This window comes from Palaemon carinicauda, chromosome 36 (assembly GCF_036898095.1).
Source record: "Palaemon carinicauda isolate YSFRI2023 chromosome 36, ASM3689809v2, whole genome shotgun sequence".
NCBI lineage: Eukaryota > Metazoa > Arthropoda > Malacostraca > Decapoda > Palaemonidae > Palaemon > Palaemon carinicauda.
In genome coordinates this window covers 5,703,681-5,718,680 of record NC_090760.1, presented here as the reverse complement: position 1 = coordinate 5,718,680, position 15,000 = coordinate 5,703,681, and the positions used below count along the sequence as shown (strand labels likewise).

Sequence of the window (15,000 nt, the reverse complement as noted above, 5' to 3'; positions counted from 1 at the left end):
GCTACGACACAATGTGTAGAATATAGAAATCCATTTTTGATGGCATTTGTGTAGTATAAAAAGCCTTTGATAGTGTGCACTGGCCAATAATGTGGAGAGTCTAGCGTCATTATGGAGTTCCTCTTAAATATGTAAATTTGATTAAGTCTGTTTATTAGCATAGCAAATGCAAATTTAATGGAGTCCTAGCAAATGAATTTCCAGTGATCAGTGGGGTATCCATTTTTTAAATGGATATGTTTAGATTGATTTCCAATAAGTAGTGGATGTTTTTCACCATTAGTAACGCCTATGAAAAATACCCTAACCGTACGGTTGTTGTGGCCTGATTGGTAACGTCTCTGCCTGGTGCTAGCCAGTCCGGGGTTCGAGTCCCGCTCAGTCTCGTTAGTGCCATTAGTGTCTGCAACCTTACCATCCTTGTGAGCTGAGGTTGCGGGGGGGGGGGAGCCTATAGGTCTATCTCTTGAGTCATCACCAGCCATTGCCTGGACCTTCTTAGTCCTAGCTTGGGTGGAGAGGGGGCTTGGGCGCTGACCATATATTATATGGTGAGTCTCTAGGGCATTGTCCTGCTTGATAGGGCAATGTCACTGTCCCTTGCCTCTGCCATTCATGAGCGGCCTTTAAACCTTTAAACCTGCACTCCGTAGGGGAAATATTCCCCAAAATTAACCCTAAAATGGGGATTTGGAGATATCACAGCTTAGCTAGAGTACTCCGTTTTTATCTCACTTAACCTTGGACTGATAAGGTACCCCGTTAGCTATAGATATGAAGGTTTATGACAGTCGGGTAATATTTCCTCTCTTATCAGCAAGACACAAGAGAGGGAGAAAGAGGAGGTTCTCATACAGAAAAAAAAAAAAAAAAAAAAAAAAAAAAAAAAAAGGAGAGAAGCTGTCAACAGAACGTGTATCTACCAATTGCTAAGGAAACTCGTTTGGGTTATTAAGGGGATATTGTGACAGAGTTAGTTGGTACTGAAAGTTATACGGTAAAGTTAGGGAGCGGGGGGGGGGGGGAGAGCTAAGTGGATGATATATATATATATATATATATATACATATATATATATATATATATATATCTTTATATATATATATATATATACATATATATATATTATATATATATATATATATATCTTTATATATATATATATCTATATATATATATATATAGATATATATATATATATATATACTGCTTTGCTGTTCATGGTGATACACAAACCCTTTCACCACGTCAAGGTATTCATGTGTATGTGTATATATATATATATATATATGTATATATATATATATATATATATAAATTTCCTGTCACGCTCAGGGAGGAAAGGGAGTAGTCATGCCCTGATAAAGTGAAAATTTGTAATTAAAATCGAAAACGAAGCATGGCAATATCAAACAAATTGAAATTGACATAGTTTAGAATAGACTAATACTTAAAAGAACATTTACTTATTGAAAGTGTCTCTTAAAAAACTGTTATTATAACATGTATGGAACGAATAATAAAATATACAAACGATAAAAGTTGAAGATATAAAAACAAGAGGTGGCTGCTGCAACTGTAAAAATAATCTTTTGGAGCTCAAGGGCATTACATGATTTTTATGGAGAGAGAGAGAGAGAGAGAGAGAGAGAGAGAGAGAGAGAGCTGTCAACTGGGATGAGATTGAACTGACATATCTTTAAAGCAAAAACAAAAAAAGCCAGAGTCATCAACTTGAATGATATTGAAACGATGGGAGAGAGAGAGAGAGAGAGAGAGAGAGAGAGAGAGAGAAACTGTCAACTGGGATGAGATTGAGCTGACGTATCTTTAAAGCAAAAAAAAAAAAAAAAAGCCATCAACTCGAATGATATTGAAACGATGGGGGTAACTGGTATCTACGATCAGAGAGAGAGAGAGAGAGAGAGAGAGAGAGAGAGAGAGCTGTCAACTGGGATGATATTGAACTGACTTATCTTTAAAGCAAAAACATAAAAAGCCAGAGCCATCAACTTGAATGATATTGAAACGATGGGGTATTTATGATGAGAGAGAGAGAGAGAGAGAGAGAGAGAGAGAGAGAGAGAAACTGTCAACTGGGATGAGATTGAACTGACATATCTTTAAAGCAAAAACAAAAAAAAAGGCCAGAGCCATCAACTTGAATGATATTGAAACGATGGGGTATCTATGGAGAGAGAGAGAGAGAGAGAGAGAGAGAGAGAGAGAGAGAAAAAAAAAACTGTCAACTGGGATTATATTGAACTGACATATCTTTAAAGAAAAAAAAAGGATGAGCCATCAAGTTGAATGATATTAAAACGATATGGTAACTATGGAGAGAGAGAGAGAGAGAGAGAGAGAGAGAGAGAGAGAGACTGTCAAGTGGGATGATATTGAACTGACATATCTTTAAAGCAAAAACATAAAAAGCCAGAGCCATCAACTTGAATGACATAGAAACGATGGGGTATTTATGATGAGAGAGAGAGAGAGAGAGAGAGAGAGAGAGAGAGAGAGAGAGAGAAAAAACTGTCAACTGGGATTATATTGAACTGACATATCTTTAAAGGAAAAAAAAAAAGATGAGCCATCAAGTTGAATGATATTAAAACGATATGGTAACTATGGAGAGAGAGAGAGAGAGAGAGAGAGAGAGAGAGAGAGACTGTCAAGTGGGATGATATTGAACTGACATATCTTTAAAGCAAAAACATAAAAAGCCAGAGCCATCAACTTGAATGACATAGAAACGATGGGGTATTTATGATGAGAGAGAGAGAGAGAGAGAGAGAGAGAGAGAGAGAGAGAGAGAAATGTAAGCGTAACTGAAAGGGCATTGACCAATCTTTATATACACCAAAGAACCACATGCATTAAGTTTATTGATATCTCTCAAGGAAATGTGACTTCCCTGCATAAATGCACTGCAACAGATTTATTCAGAATAAAAATGAATGCAGCTTCAGGACACAGAATAAACTTCTAGTCCGTTCTAATGTTGCTGATGCTTTCTAAAATATTTTATTTAGATTTTTCAGTACTTCTTATATCGTTTATTTATTTCCTTGTTTCCTATCCTCACTGGGCTATTCTTCCCAGTTGGAGCCCTCGGGCTTATATCATCTTGCTTTTCCAACTAGGGATGTAGCTTGGCTAATAATAATAATAATAATAATAATAATAATAATAAGTCTGTCAGGTTTCATTTACATATATTTCTCAAACATCCCTGACTGATGAACGCCAGACTGGGGTTCGAGTCCCGCTCAAACTCGTTAGTTTCTTTGGTCACTGCAACCTCACCATCCTTGTGAGTTAAGGCTGGGGGTTTGGGGGAGCCTATAGGTCTATCTGCTGAGTCATATCAGCAGCCATTGCCTGGCCCTCCTTGATCGTAGCTTGGATCTTGGGCGTTGATCATATGTATATATGGTCAGTTTCTAGGGCATTGTCCTGCTTGATAGGGCAATGTCACTGTCCCTTGCCTCTGCCATTCATGAGCGAACTTTAAACCTTTGTCACGAAGAAAACAAATGAAACTGAGGTATTCGATCTACAAGAAACCTGACATCGAAGGAAGAATTATTTTTCTTCTTCTTCTTCTTCTTCTTCTTCTCTCTGTGACAGAGAAAATATCTTGATATCCTGAAGCGACTTGTGGTGTGCATTTACATAGATAATGCCTTCTCGCTCTTCAAAGCGCTACGTGAGCGGATTACACGAGAAATCTGCATAAATTTTGAAGATGATTATCGTTGTGATTTTCCGAACTGGACGTTCTCCACTTTGAGGTATGTTAATAAGATAAATAAAGACGCAAGGGGTCTCAGTTATATTTCAAGTCTACTCTATATCTTTAGCTTTTAAATCGATACTTCTCCATTCATCATCTCCAACTTCACGCTTCATAGTCCTCAGCCATGTAGGCCTGAGTTTTCCAACTCTTCTGGTGGGTTGTGGAGCACAGTTGAAAGTTGTGGTGAACTAATCTCTCTTGCTGTGGCCTAATTGGTAACGTCTCTGCCTGGTGTTTCCCAGTCGGGGGTTCGAGTCCCGCTCAGGCTCATTAGTGCCATTAGTGTCTGCAACCTTACCATCCTTGTGAACTAAGGTTGGGGGGTTTGGGGGAGCCTATAGGTCTATCTGCTGAGTCATCAGCAGCCACTGCCTGGCCCTCCCTGGTCCTAGCTTGGGTGGAGAGGAGGCTTGGGCGCTGATCATATAATATATGGTTAGTCTCTAGGACCTTGTCCTGATTGCTAGGGCAATGTCACTGTCCCTTTCCTCGGCTATTCATGAGAGACCTTTAAAACCTTAAAACCTTTAACCTCTCACCATGATCTCATCCACATATGGCACTCGGGTAATCTCTCTTATAGTTGTATTTCTGTTCGAGCAGTTGGTAATCTTGACAAGCCTTTTTTTTAGTAGGTAGTAGGTTGGCCAGGGCAACAGCCCGCCGTTATTGGTTCCTTTGACTGGCCAGACAGTACTACATTGGATCCCCCTCTCTGGTTACAGCTTATTCTAACTTTGCCTACATATACACCAAATAATCTGGCCTATTCTTTCTACATTCTCCTGTGTCCTCATATACCTGACAACACAGAGATTAGCAAACATTTCCTCTTCGTTTAAGGGGTTAACTACTGCAATGCCATCGTTCTGTGGCTACTGTCCTCTTGGTAAGAGTAGAAGAGACTCTTTAGCTATTGTAGGTAGCTCTTCTAAGACACAACGAAATCATACCATTGTTCTCTAGTCTTGGGTAGTGCCATAACCTCTGTACCATGGTCTTCCACTGTCTTTGGGTAGAGTTCTCTTAGTTGAGGGTACACTGGGGCACACTATTCTATCTTATTTCTCTTCCTCTTGTTTTGTTTTTAAGTTTTTATAGTCCATAAGTGAAAGATTTATCTTAATATTGTTACTGTTCTTAAAATATTTTATTTTAATATTTCATTAATTTGTTTGTAGTTTATTCATTTCCTTTCCTCAATGGGCTATTTTTCCTTGTTGGAGCCCTTGGGCTTATAGCATCCTGCTTTCCAACTAGGGTTGTAGCTTAGCTTGTAATAATAACAATAATGATAATAATAATAATAATAATAATAATAATAATAATAATAATGATAATAATAACAATAATGATGATGATTAATAATAATAATAATATTATTATTATTATCAACAATAATTATGATGATGATAATAATAATAATAATAACAGTAATAATAATAATAATAATAATAATAATAATACTAAATAATAATAATAATAATAATAATAATAATAATAATAATAATAACAATAATAATAATAATCTTTGTTTTTTTTTTCCAGTTAGCTCGCCTGTTTTCCTATACATGGACGCTGGGGGAAGTCACCTGCAAAACACTATACTACCTCCAGTGCCTCTCGGCAATGTGTTCTGTTCTCACCCTTTGCACCATGAGCATAGAAAGGTAAGGTGAACAAACAACAAACAAACATCCAGGTAAATCAACAAACAAACATGAGAGAGAGAAATTGATATCAACAAACAAACATGAGAGAGAGGAATTGATATCAACAAACAAACATGAGAGAGATAAATTGATATCAACAAACAAACATGAGAGAGAGAAATTGATATCAACAAACAAACATGAGAGAGAGAAATTGATATCAACAAACAAACATGAGAGAGAGAAATTGATATCAACAAACAAACATGAGAGAGAGAAATTGATATCAACAAACAAACATGAGAGAGAGAAATTGATATCAACAAACAAACACGAGAGAGATAAATTGATATCAACAAACAAACATGCGAGAGATAAATTGATATAAATGAAGATAGCTGTGTTAGCATACGTATGGATATAAGTAGTTTGTATTAACGTTTTAAAAGTAAATAGTAAATACATGTATAAACTGATATGAATGAAGATAGCTTAGCATACGTATGGATATAATAATAATAATAATAATAATAATAATAATAATAATAATAATAATAATAATAATAATAATAATAATAATAATAACAACAATAATAATAATAATAATAATAATAATAATGATAATAATAGATGAAGATGATGATATTGAATTTTAAACTAACAGATCCTATCTCATCATTGCAGGTACTACGCCATCGTGTACCCCATGAGAGCGCAGTACCGCTGTACCGTCTCTCAGGCCAAAAGGCTCTGCGCCGTTATATGGCTGATTAGCTTCTTCCTAGCAGCGCCAACCATCCTTCTACAGGTAAGCAACAACCATCCTTCTACAACCATCCTTCTACAGGTAAGTAACAACCATCCTTCTACAGGTAAGCAACAACCATCCTTCTACCATCCTTCTACAGGTAAGCAACAACCATATTTCTCCAGGTAAGCAACAACCATCCTTCTACAGGTAAGCAACAACTATCCTAAGCAACAACCATCCTTCTACAGGTAAGCAACAACCAACCTTCAACAACCATCCTTATACAGGTAAGCAACAACCATATTTCTCCAGGTAAGCAACAACCATCCTTCTACAGGTAAGCAACAACTATCCTTCTACAGGTAAGCTACAACCATCCTTCTACATCCTTCTACAGGTAAGCAACAACCATCCTTCTACAACCATCCTTCAACAGGTAAGTAACAACCATCCTTCTACAGGTAAGTAACAACCATCCTTCTACAGGTAAGCAACAACCATCCTTCTACCATCCTTCTACAGGTAAGCAACAACCATATTTCTCCAGGTAAGCAACAACCATCCTTCTACAGGTAAGCAACAACCATCCTAAGCAACAACCATTCTTCTACAGGTAAGTAACAACCATCCTTCTACAGGTAAGCAACAACCATCCTAAGCAACAACCATCCTTCTACAGGTAAGCAACAACCATCCTTCTACAGGTAAGTAACAACCATCCTTCTACAGGTAAGCAACAACCATCCTAAGCAACAACCATCCTTTTACAGGTAAGCAACAACCATCCTTCTACAGGTAAGCAACAACCATCCTAAGCAACAACCATCCTTCTACAGGTAAGCAACAACCATCCTTCTACAGGTAAGCAACAACCATCCTAAGCAACAACCATCCTTCTACAGGTAAGCAACAACCATCCTTCTACAGGTAAGCAACAACCATCCTTTTACAGGTAAGCAACAACCATCCTTCTACAGGTAAGCAAGCGATAAAGAGTGTTACCTATCATAAGTATTAATATCATTATTTCGCTTCCTGGAATTAAAGGTCTTTTGCCATATTAATGATTTTACCTAACAAAAATATCATCTATGCTCTCTACATGATCGGTCCATTAAAAATGGAATTATTGTACAGTTGAATACAGGAATTCCTGTCACACCCTCTGTGTAGCACCATTCACCAACTCTACTAATTTTCCTTACGGTATATGTTTGGTTACTCGCTGGGCAGTAATGGTGTGACAGGGTGCATGTCCTTAAAGCGATGAGTGCCATGAATTCCTTTGTCCAACTGTACATAGATTGTTAAAAATAAATTTTCTACATCATCTCAATTCGTATTAATCTAAATATCAAGTAAACGATAATAGTCTTTTTCAGCAAATGCAGTCTTTCGCTTTATATATCAACGATTTCTTTCCATACAAGTGAGTGGGCTAAACAAATTTTTCATCAGTTCCAACTCTGGTTTACCTATATAATCTATAGTCCATTCCTTTTAGCGAGGCATATTTGCACCGACTCGCAGCGGTGCCCTTTTAGCTCTGAAAAGTTTCCTGATCGCTGATTGGTTGGACAAGATCATTCTAACCAATCAGCGATCAGGAAACTTTTCCGAGCTAAAAGGGCACCGCTGGGAGTCGGTGCAAATCTGCCTCGCTAAAAGAAATGGACTATAGTTCTCATCGATTTGTTTTGCATACACACTGCTGCCTTCCTTGTTTCATAAATTTTCTGACTCTCTTCTCTCCTACCACCATCCTCTATCAAAATATCTTCTTAAATACCTATGCAGTTTGGTCATATTTAATAATTTTCTACCCACATTAATAGTCATTACACCCTCACCCAGGATTTTATTCACCAATAAAACATTAACCTAAATCTTTCACCACGCTCTGCAGTTTCTCAAAACTATCTCGACCTTCTGGCACCATCATATACCAAATTATCTTCTTAAATACCTATGCAAATTGACCATATTTATTAATTTTCTATCCAAATTAAATGTCACTACACCACCAGCCATGTTTCAAATTGCCATTATAACATTATTCTAAATCTTTCATCACGCTCTGCGGTTTTTCATCACTATCCCGACCTACTGTCACCATCATTTATAAAAATATCTTCTAAATACCTATGCAATTTGGTCATATTTAATAATTTTCTACCCACATTAATAGTCATTACACCACCACCCAGGTTTTTATTCACCATTATAACATTATCCCAAATCTTTCACCACGCTCTGCGGTTTTTCATCACTATCCCGACCTACTGCCACCATCATACATAAAAATATCTTCTAAATACCTATGCAATTTGGTCATATTTAATAATTTTCTACCCACATTAATAGTCATTACACCACCACCCAGGTTTTTATTCACCATTATAACATTATCCCAAATCTTTCACCACGCTCTGCAGTTTCTCATCACTAGCCCAAATTAATATCATTTGAAAATTTTAGCCCCTAGCTGGCTTGGTCATGATCTATTTACACTCATCTCTCTTATCTTATCTCTGGTTTCTTGTAGTAATCATCAAAAAGTTCTAAAAAGCCAAAGAGAAAAATAAAAAAATTCAGATGAACTTTTTACTCCAGCCAAAAAATAGAAAAATTCAGATGACTTTTCATTCCAAACAAAACAATCATCATTATAAAAAAACTTGTTAATGATTCTCATCATCTTTTCTATAAACTCATATAATAAACCCTTTATTATTTTTCAACATAGATACCAAGTCGGTCTGCCCCACTCTCTCTTTTCTCTAAGCCTACACCGTTTTCTCCTATTGATACTTCTGTCATTTGTTGTGATCTAATCAACTCGACTTTCACTTAGGTTCTTCACGCTCCTTACACACTATATAGTGGTTACTGACTGTATATTTAAAAATACATACATGCATATGTACGTGAATATATATATATATATATATATATATATATACATATACACATATATATATATACATATATATATACATCTATCTATAAACATTGATAGATAGATAGGTAGGTAGATAGATAGATGTGTGTTTTTGAGTATGCACACGTCCATAAAATAAATATTTCTTTCATGGTTTTACCTTTTTTCAGATCTTAATCCCATTAAAAAAGGCTCTTGTTATTTTCCCCCTTGAGTTGTGTTACTCAATTTTAAATTTTTCCCTTTCACATCCAATATAAAAAAATCCTTTAAAGTAAAAAAAAAAATAGATTTGATATTTCAAAAATTTTCTTTGTCTCATCTTTGGGAATATTTTTTTTTTCTTTTTTTAAGTTGAACAGGAACAAAAACACGTAAACCTTTAAATTTCTTTATGACAGCTTTTTTTATATTCCAGTAATTCCTTTTGGAAAAGGAAGAAGAAAAATAATTATTTCCGAACTGACAATCAAATCACATTTTCTCCAGTTTCATTCCTCAATGCTGGCTCCTGCCAGATGAACGATGCTCACCCTACACGTTAGAGAACGCCGAAATAAGCTAGAACCCTAGTTGGAAAAGCTGAGTGCTATAAGCCCAGGAGCTTCAACATGGAAAATAGCCCTGTGAGGAAAGGGAACAAGTTACAGAACGCCGAAATAAGCTACAAACCTAGTTGGAAAAGCCGAATGCTATAAGCAAAGGGGCTTCAACAGGGAAAATAGCCCAGTGAGGAAAGGAAACACGTTACAGAACGCCGAAATAAGCTACAAATCTAGTTGGAAAAGCAGAATGCTATAAGCCCAAGGGCTTCAACAGGGAAAATAGCCCAGTGAGGAAAGGGAACAAGTTAGAGAACGCCGAAATAAGCTAGAACCCTAGTTGGAAAAGCTGAATGCTATAAGCCCAAGGGCTCCAACATGGAAAATAGCCCAGAGAGGAAAGGGAACAAGTTAGAGAATGTCGAAATAAGCTACAAACCTAGTTGGAAAAGCTGAATGCTATAAGCCCAAGGGCTCCAACATGGAAAATAGCCCAGAGAGGAAAGGGAACAAGTTAGAGAATGTCGAAATAAGCTACAAACCTAGTTGGAAAAGCTGAATGCTATAAGCCCAGGGGCTCCAACAGGGAAAATAGCCCAGTATGGAAAGGAAACAAGTTACAGAACACCGAAATAAGCTACAGCCCTAGTTGGAAAAGCCGAATGCTATAAGCCCAGGGGCTCCAACATGGAAAATAGCCGAGTGAGGAAAGGGAACAAGTTAGAGAACGCCCAAATAAGCTACAACCATAGTTGGAAAACTTGAATGCCATAAGCCCAAGGGCTTCAACAGGGAAAATAGCCCAGTGAGGAAAGGAAACAAGGAAAAAAAAAATATTCTTAAGAGGAGTAGAACAAAGATATTATTTTCCTGGTAGGACGAAGCTTCTTACGTTACAAATGATTTACTTATATCACATATTACCCTCTTCCATTGGATAATGCACTTTTCTACAGCCGTTATTTCATTGGGGACAAGATTATTTATATCCTAAAAAAGAAAATGTGTTGCCTGATAAAATCAAAATGATATTGTAAAACAGTAAACATTTGTTTTATAAATTTGCATATGAAATTAAAGTCCTTGTCAATAACTTATTCAGTTGAAAATACGTGGAATAAACGATCATAGTTTGTGCTGTGTATAATAGTTAGTCTAATATAATTTTTCTATGTTAAAGTTATTTTTTATAACCAGATCTTACATCATACGAAACTAAATACCGTGAAAACAGCACTGTTATAAAAAAAAAAAAAAAAAAAAAAAAAAAAAAAAAAAAAAAACTTAATTTTAATCGGAAATCCTAGGTGAAAATATACTGTTTTCGGTCGTATTTCAGTAAAATACAGGCGACCATAATTTTACCATACTTTGTTATTATATTTTATGGTTGGGTGATTCTTATCTCACTCTTTCACCTCAATATATCCGTTTTACTTACGGAATATTTTCAACACTGAAGACATTGTGATATAACGAGACTTATCCTTGTTCTCATATATTTATTTATTTCCTTATTTACTTTCCTTTTTGGGCTATTTTTCCCTATTGGAGCCCTTGGGCTTACAGCATCTTGCTTTTCCAACTAGGGTTGTAGCTTGGCTAGTAATAATAATAATAATAATAATAATAATAATAATAATAATAATAAAAATAATAATAAAAAGTACATTACGAAAAATCAGTATTTTCTTCATATCAAACACTTAAAAAGTACAAGTTTATGTAATACCTTTCATTCTAATTGCCAAAATAAACTTCCGTGAATTAAAACTTTATAAAAACGTAAGACTAAACTCATGCATTTTATGATAATGAAGCATAGTTATTACTTTCCATACTTTTTCAATTTTTTTTTTTTTTTTTTTTTTTTTTGTAAACTCTGACGAACGTCGACTCTTATTAAAGGTTTTTCTTCTTGACTATAGGATGATTAGGAACTTTTAAAAAAGACTTTTCCCAGGCGAAGGGAAAATGTCATTATATGACAGAATATAAGGTAACTGAGTAAATTGCATTCTGAAAATGCATCATGGATACTATTCTACTGGAGTGAACCTAAATATACTAAGTTTGGAAGGTTGAATTAAAATGAGCTTACTAAAAGTACTGTTTGTTGTTGTTATTATTATTATTATTATTATTATTATTATTATTATTATTATTATTATTATTATTATTATTATTATTATTATTATTATTATTATTATTGCATAACTATTTTCCTATTAATCATTATCATTGTTAAAAGCCAAACTATACCCCTAGTTGGAAATTTAGAAATTATAAGCCCAAGGGCTCTAACAGCAAATAATAGCCCCGAGAGTTAAGTAAATAAGGAAATAAATAAACTAAAAAAGGAGTAATTAACAATTAAAACAAAATATTTTAAGAAACAGTAACAACATTAAAATCGACCTGTCGTATATAAACTATGAAAAGAGACTTATTTCAGCCTGTTAAACATAAAAACATTCGGTGTAAGGTCTTTTAAAAAAAAAAACAAATAACGACAAAAAAGGTTAAAGAGGTTTACTGTGTTCATTGTCTGAGATTAGACATTCTAAGAAAATAACAAGTTTTAAACACAGAAAATGGTTTTTATCTACCTTCAATATCTAAATATTAAATACTATTTGCTCTTTTATATATGTGTAAATATATATACATATATATATATATATATATATATATATATATATATATACATATATATATATATATATATATATATATATATATATATATATATATATAAACAATAGTTAGCTAATAATGCTACCATGAAGAACATAAGAGATTCCTTTCCTGTTGTCTATAGTCACTGCAGAGATCCCAGGCGAAATAATCCCCGCCCACTGATGACGTCATACCAAATCACGTTGCCTCCCACATTAGCAGCAGTCACAATACATCCCCTTAGAAATTTCAAACTATACTAACTTATAATCACTTTAAGGGGATGTGTTGTGACTGCTGTTAATACGGGAGACAGGATTGGCTGTGACGTCATCGGTGGGGGGAGTGGCTTATTTCGCCCGGAATATCTGCAGAAACTATAGGATGGGCGACTATAGGATGGCCCAATAGCAACCAATCTCTGTAGCCTATACAATTACATTACTAAGAAACTAAAGCCCCTTTTACATACATTTCCATAGACATCATTGTCATAATTAACAAAGCCAATCTACTGTACAGTCGCAGACTTCCGGATAGTGTTACTGATGAAATGTACTGAAGCGATCGAATTACTCTTGTAACTGAAATATACCATAATCCAAAATCTGTTATCAATTTCGAAATATCTCCCATCTTTTTTCATTTTGATATTAGTGGATAAAGGGCACTTTCTTCTGACCATTTATATGTATTTGAAAAATCCCTTGACGTTCTCAACAGATACTATTGCATAATCAAATTTCTGTGTTTCCAATATCGAAAGAAAATCTAATATATTTTTCTTATCTGTAAACCAAATAGCTAAACAGTAACGTAATTCTGATATTTAAATTAATTTTCCTTTTTATTTTGAGGTTCCCTTAAATATATCTTTAAAAACCTCACTGTTCAAAAATTATGTCCACCTGGAGGTTTCTTTAAATTTTCCTTTTCTAATCAATTTCTCATCAAAGATTTTATCAGATATTTTTAATTAGTTTGAATACCTCGTTGTTAGAAAAAAATAATTCTAATCTTCCCTCGTTTGAATTTTTTTTATTACTCTTTTGCTCAGATTTTTTAAAATTATGGCGTCAAAGTTTTCTTCTCCCACAACCCATTTCCCATAAATGATTTATACTTTAGGACGCGTTCCACTTTTCCCCATTAGCCCATTGATTAATTAGTGGCTCCCTTAATTATTCTCCATTACCCATTAGCCCATTGATTATTTAGTGGCTCCCTTAATTATTATTATTATTATTATTATTATTATTATTATTATTATTATTATTATTATTATTATTAATACGAGCCAAGCTACAGCCCTAGCTGGAAAAGCAAGATGCTATAAGTCCAAGGACTCCAACAGTGAAAAATAGCCCAGTAAGGAAAGGATATAAGGAAATAAATAAACGATATGAGAACAAATTAACCATAAAATATTTCAAAAACAGTAACATCAAAACAGATATGTCATATATAAACTAAAAAAAGATTTATGTTAGCGTGTTCTACATAAAAACATTTGCTGCAAGTTTGAACTTTTGAAGTTCTGATTCAACTATCGAATCAGTCTTGGGTAGCGCCATAGCCTATGTACTATGGTCTTCCACTGTCTTGGGTTAGAGTTCTCTTGCTTGAGGGTACACTCGGGCACACTATTCTATCTTATTTCTCTTCCTCTTATTTTGTTAGTTTTTAGAGTTTATATAGGAAATATTCATATTGGTGTTGTTGCTGTTCTTAAAATATTTTATTTTTTCTTGCTTCCTTTCCCCACTGGTCTATTTTCCTTGTTGGAGCCCCTGGGCTTATGGCATCTTGCTTTTCTAGCTAGGGTTCTAGCTTAGCAAGTAATAATTATAATTACAATTAGGAAGATGGTTCCACAACTTGGTCATTTATTCCTTTTCAGCAACCCTACTTGACGAAATGACTTCAAATCCCAGGGACTTTTTATTTTTTTAATCGCTCTTCATCCGCCACCTTAAGAATCCAAGTTTCATTTTCTCTCTCCTCGCAGGTTCACATGGAAGTGGGTGAGAGAGTGAGAGCCTTTTGGTGCGTTAGGGACTTCGACTCGCCTCTGATGTGGCGCCTTTACGAGACCTACATGTTGGTGGTCGTGTTGGTGGTGCCGACTGTCATCATGGCTGGTGCTTACGCATCCATCAGCTGCGCCATCATACACATGGTGGCGCAAAGGAGAACTATCACCGGGAAGGGGCAAATGTGAGTTGTTCGCATATAAGAAGTACGGTTAGACGCAGGAATTCCTGGCTTACCACGTTAAGTTCCACCCTGTCACACTCTTATTCCCATTCCTGTATGTCATTTGGTACTTTATCTTTCCATCTGAACGTCCGTCTTCCCACATTCACCTTCATATCCATGACCCTTCAGCACACATGATCTTCTCTCCGCATGACATGTCCAAACCACTTTGGTCTCCTTTGCTGAAGTGTTTCCAACACTTCTCCTACTTTGACTGTCCCTCTAATGTACTCATTTCTGATCCTGTCCCTTCTCGTGACTACACACATCCACTGTAATATCCTCATTTCAGCCATCTTTTTACATTTGCACAAAACCTCTTATCACATGATATTCCCAATGATAATCTCCAGTTCATTCAAGCACACCGTTTCCTG

General features: G+C 35.3%; 1 protein-coding gene and 1 pseudogene across 1 annotated transcript in view; one reads left to right on the top strand and one right to left on the bottom strand.

Moving 5' to 3' along the window:
* LOC137628736 (QRFP-like peptide receptor) overlaps positions 1-15,000 on the top strand; it is a 47,481-nt pseudogene that overhangs the window by 6,094 nt on the left and 26,387 nt on the right.
* LOC137628735 (SUZ RNA-binding domain-containing-like) overlaps positions 1-15,000 on the bottom strand; it is a 252,206-nt gene that overhangs the window by 225,248 nt on the left and 11,958 nt on the right. The gene's annotated exons all lie outside the window — the stretch shown is intronic.